This window comes from Saccopteryx bilineata, chromosome 6 (genome assembly GCF_036850765.1).
Source record: "Saccopteryx bilineata isolate mSacBil1 chromosome 6, mSacBil1_pri_phased_curated, whole genome shotgun sequence".
NCBI lineage: Eukaryota > Metazoa > Chordata > Mammalia > Chiroptera > Emballonuridae > Saccopteryx > Saccopteryx bilineata.
Window position 1 is genome coordinate 135,191,602 of NC_089495.1, and position 6,000 is coordinate 135,197,601.

Below are 6,000 nucleotides of genomic sequence, written 5' to 3' on the forward strand. Positions count from 1 at the left end.
ACTTCTTAGTGGATGAGTTTGTAAAAGTAATGCAGGTATCAGTCAGGAGCTTTAATAAAATCATTTTGGTTGATTTTTATCAATCCTCACAAAGGAAATACACACACACTTTTAGACCATTTACCTTATTTGAAACTGATTTTTTCCATTGGCCTGAAAACAGTAATAGTATCATGCATGTCTGGAACAGTGTCGTATTAAAAAATCATTAGGAAAATAAAATCTAGAAAAAAACATGATGCAAAGAAGGACCCAGAGACAAACAAGAGGAGGAAGACATTGGGTCTTCTCATTCACATCATAGTGAACTTTTTTCTTTTTTTCTCTTTTTTATTTTTTTAAGTGAGAGGAAGGGAGATACAAAGACAGACTCCTGCATGCGCCAGGACTGGAAGCCACCTGGCAACTCCCACCTGCGGATGCTGGCAACCAAGCTATTTTTAGCACCTGAAGCAGAGGCTACATGGAGCCATCCTCAGCACCCGGGGCTGATAAACTCAAAACAATAAACCCATGGCTGCAGGAGGGGAAGAGAGAGAAAAAGAGAAGGGGCCTGAGAAGGGGGGGAAGCAGATGGTCACCTCTCCTGTGTACACTGACCATAATCAAACCTGGAACTTCCACAAACTGGGTAGATGCTCTACCACTGAGCCTACCGGCCAGCACCCATAGTAAACTTTTCTATTTCTTTTACATTTTCAGCATCTAAACCTTCTTCCTATATTCAGAATCTCCCCAACAGTTGAGCCTCCTTAACATGTAGAGCCTGCCTTTCACTATAGATACTAAAATTGTGAGACGTTGTTTCTCTGACTCCCCTTCCATCTAAGATGGGGGCTCACAACAGACGATCTACCATTTGGATATGCCCATTAGACTTCAAACTATGAACTGCTTACACAAAAATGCTTGGCCCTTGAAAGTTATTCTGTGGTGACAGTGGTGGCTGTAGTTGGATTAGCTTCCCAGAGAAAGAACGGCAGTGTCTTACGCATGTGGTGGTGGTGGCAGTGACCTAACTGGATTGACTCTATTGTATATATTTAGGCATTATTCTTAATGAGCTGGCTTCTGAGTCTGACACCAACCTTTCTAGTAGTTCCACTTTCTGTACTCAAGTCAGTCAGCATATTTACTTGTAACTAAGTGCAATAAGTGACACAGGTATTGATACTTACAATGTAGTGGAAAATTAAAAATAGGGGAAGTGGGAGCAATGAAGGTCCCCTGTTTCACATGGTGAGCAACATCCAGTAAGATAAGAATTTATCTCTCATGGTTCCTGGTGGCAAAACAATTACATTATCAGCCATGGCCAATGGGGCAGCTTGCTGGACTGAAACAGATGGGTGACCCACAAGGATCCTATTTGATTGGTAGAACTGAAGAAACTTGATGTCTGTGAACAGAGTCTGATGTCTGCCCCACCATAAAGATTCCAGGATCTTCCCTTGATGCTGGAAATGAGTAGATTCCCAGACCCATGACATCTAGAATGAAGGATATTATTGAAGAAACATCTGGCAGTAACATTATGAAAATAAATAATTCTTTCTCAGATGGACCCTCAGGTTTGTCAGAGTAATCATACATCCCAAAAGGGAAAGCCTTCTGCCTTAGGGGCATCACTGGGCACTGGCTTGTCTAAATTCCTGGGAACCCAGAGATCACATGGCCATATGAGAGCAGTGGAACTTATATGGGGGCCAGAGTGTGGAGGACATAGTGGGCATGCTCTGAGTGATCCGCTCAGCTGTGCAGTGTGGTACCATTAATAGATGCTCAGCCCGTGCCTCATGCTCTGGACTCCTGGACTTTCTGTGTCCTCCCAGTATCTTGTTAATAAATTGCCTTCCTGATTAAATAAACTAACTGGCTTCCTTTTCTTTACCCAAAGGACTCTAACCGATATAGCACACAAACACAAAACGGAAAGACACACATGCATATACACAAACGCTTCTCTCCTGCTCTACAGTGGGAGCTCAGCTAAGGCAAAGGGCCTCTGCAGAGTTCACCTGTCAGCACTTCTCTGTTGAAATCCCCCCAAACCCTGGCCTATTTGCTCCCCAAGCAGCACCCTCCTTCACCCTCCACATGAGTGACCCTTCTCCATTTGGTATCCTACGACTCTCTAGCTCTGAAATTGTTCTCCCAGCTGCATATGCAAAAACCATGGGCTCAGGACAGGGGACAGATTGGTCTAGAATCTAAATTATATCAGGAAAGAAGCAAGTACGTCAGATGATAAAAACACACTCTTCTTGACTGCATCAGTTACCAGCCCTTCTCTGATATCAAGCCGGAAGAGACTTTACAGTAAGAAACATCTTAACAACATATCTTTAGACTAATGGCTGTGTGATAGATACCCTTGACCTCTCCCCTTGAAATTTCAGCAAATTGAACAGTTATAAGGTAGCTAAAGAATCCAAGTTGGGCTCACAGTCTTGCCTAAAAAGATCCATGGGTGGAATCAAGTGCAGGTGAGAAGGATTTAGAAGGCGGAAGAAGATAAGACACACTTGGGGTCAACTCCGGAGAGGGGAGAAACCTGGAATGACTGGGCCTCCTGCATAGAGGAGCTGTAAGATTGAGGGGGAAGAGAGGAAGACACTAAACTAAAACAGGAGTAGAACGAGGGGTCATGGTCACTGTTCCGGCAGTCTGCCAGCAGTCTGCACTTGGTGTAGAGACAGAGAAAACCAAATTGTGCCCCCCTCCAGCCTTCTAGATCCTGCCTCTCTCCCTTGCTGGGTACAGAGAGTGGTGGCAGAGACAGACCCAGAGAAAACTCTTCAGAGCCACCCTCTCCCCTGAAGAAAGGAAAGAGTAAAAATTAGAGCAGAACTAAATGAAACAGAGAACAAAAACTATAGAAAAAATTAATACAACAAAGAGCTGGTTCTTTAAAAAGGTCAATAAAATGGACAAACCCCTGGCTAAACTCACTAAAAAAAGAGAGAGAGAGAAATGGGTCATATAAACAAAATCTGAAATGAAAGGGGAAAAATCACCACAGATATCATAGATATACAAAGGATCATACTAGAATACTATGAGAGGTTATATGCCACCAAATCTAACAATCTAGAAGAAATGGGTAAGTTCCTATAACTATACAATCTTTTAGACTGAATCATGAAGAAGTGGAAAACCTAAATAGTCCCATAAGCAGGGAGAAAATAGACACAACTATCAAAAACATCCTCAAAAATAAAAGTCAAGGACCAGATGGCTATATTAGTAAATTCTACCAAATATTCAAAGAAGATTTGATACCTATCCTTCTCAAAGTCTTCCAAAAAATAAAAGAAGAAGCAATTCCCCCTAACATATCTTATGATGACCCTCATACAAAAACTTGGCAAAGATAATACAAAAACAAGTCACTACAGACCATACCTCTAATGAATACAAATGCAAAAATCCTAAACAGAATATTAGTAAATCGAATACAACAACACATTAAAAAACCCAATATATCACAATCAAGTGGGATTCATTTCAGGAGCACAAGGATGGTTCAACATATGGAAATTGATCAACATAATATACCACATCAACAAAACAAAGAAAGCATATGATTCTCTCAATAGATGTAGAAAAAGCATTTGATAAGATACAACATCCCTTTATGTTTAAAACACTCAGTAAGATGGGGTAGATGGAAAGTACCTCAACAATAATAAAGCCCATTATGACAAAACATCAGCCAATATCATATTAAGTGGTGAAAAACTAGGGCTTTTCCTTTAAAATCAATAACAAGACAAGGCTGCCCACTCTTATTCAACATGGAACTGGAATTTTAGCTAGAGCAATCAGGCAAGAGAAAGAAATAAAAGGCATCTGTATTGGGAAAGAAGATGTAAAGGTGTCACTTATTATAGATGACATGATACTGTATATAGAAAACCCCGAAGACTACCGAAAAACTATTAGAAACAAATACAGTAAAGTCTCAGCATACAACATCAACATAAAAAGTTTATTGCTTTCCTATTCTCCAACAATGAAACTTCAGAAAATGAACTCTAAAAAGCAATTCCTTTTACAGTTTCAACAACAACAACAAAGCACCTAGTAATAATCTAAAAAAAGGATGTGAAGGAACTATATACAGAAAACTACAAAGCATTATTGAAAGAAATTGTGACAGCTCCTAACAGACTGAACTGGGGTTGGTTGCTTTTGCAGGGATTTGGAATGGTGTGGGTGCCAACTTGGACTTGGTGAACATGTTAAGGACACTACTCTTTTATGGATTCTTGCTGTATTGGCCAAGAGTTTGCTTAAAGGCCTTAATCACTGTAAAAAAAAATAGAAGACTGGATAAAGAAGATGTGGCACATCTATGGTATACTACTCAGCCATAAGAAATGATGACATCGGATCATTTACAACAAAATGGTGGGATCTTGAAACATTATACAGAGTGAAATAAGTAAATCAGAAAAAACCAAAAACTGCATGATTCCATACATTGGTGGGACATAAAAATGAGACCAAGAGTCATGGACAAGAGTGTGGTGGTAACTGGGGGGAGGGGGAGGGGGAGGGGCACAAAGAAAACTAGATAGAAGGTGACAGAGGACAATCTGACTCTGGGTGCTGGTATGCAACATAATTGAATGACAAGATAACCTGGACATGTTTTCTTTGAATATATGTACCCTGATTTATTGATGTCACCCCATTAAAATTAATAAAAATTTATTTATACAAAAAACCCAAAAAACAAAAAACAAACATACAATGAAATGGAAAAATATTCCATGTTCATGAATGGGAAGAATCAACATAGTTAAAATGGCCATATTATCCAAAGCAATATACAAATTTAATGCAATCCCTATTATAATTTCAATGTCATTTTAAAAGAAATAGAATAAAAAAATCACAAGATTTGTATGGAATGAAAAAAAACCCTGAATAGGATGATGTCAGAGTAATGGCATGGTAGGAAGTGATACCGATAAATCTCCCCCAAAACTCAACAAGATCTTCAACCAGAAACAGAAAAACCTACCCTTGGAGCCTCCAGATGTTTCGCAATACACTCAAAGGTATGGTCGAGCAAAAAATTGGCTTAATATATAATCAAACCCCGAAGGAAATAGGGAGTAAGAAATGCTCTGCCTTCCTCACTAACCTAAATAGGGCTGCTTTCACTGGGAACTGAGAATATAGAAACTGAGGTGGGCAAAGGGGATGAATAGATCCAGGCCGTGTCACAAACGGCCTAACCAGGCTGTGGAACAGAGATCCAAGCCGAGGAAAAACGGTGCCTGTGGAAACCCAGTCAATACAAGCTAACACTCGCACCAAACCCAGACAAAAAAAGACAAGTGGGGTAGCCATTTTCCCCGATCCCCTGGTCGGCGCGCGCAGATAGTGGGCGAGAGATTCCTCTGAGTTCCTCAGCAGTGGGCGCTTGTGTTGTCCCACAGAGAGGCAGAGTCAGAGGCCTTTGTGTGGGCTGAAAGTGGAAACTCCGGGCCGCCCCAGCACCCTGAAAAAGCTGTGCACGGGGAGGGAGCGAGAGCCAATTTCAACGCTGGAACTTTTCCGTGCGGGTGAAGGTTTCACTCAGAGGGTGAGACTGCGGCCTGATATCCTGGTCTGTGTGCACAGATAGTGAGCGAGAGATTCCTCCAAGCGCCCCAGGAGTCGGCGCCCACCCGTGTTACCGGACAGAGTGGCAGAGCCAGAAGTCTTTGAGTGGGCAGAAACCCCACCTGATTATGCTAGCAGCTCTGACTGACTGAGCCTTACCCAGAGCCCTGTGCTGAGTGGGAATAGAGTGGGGAGTTGCCAGCTCTTTGAGCCTCTTACTATCCAGGCAGAGACAGAAGCAACCCCATAGCTGGATTATGAGGCTACTAATTGAGGAACGAAAGACTAGGAGAAAGGCTCCAGGAACACGGACTCTCTCACTGGCGGAGTCTATAAATGCTAATGACCCTCGACTGCCAACAAGACTGAAGCGCAATACAT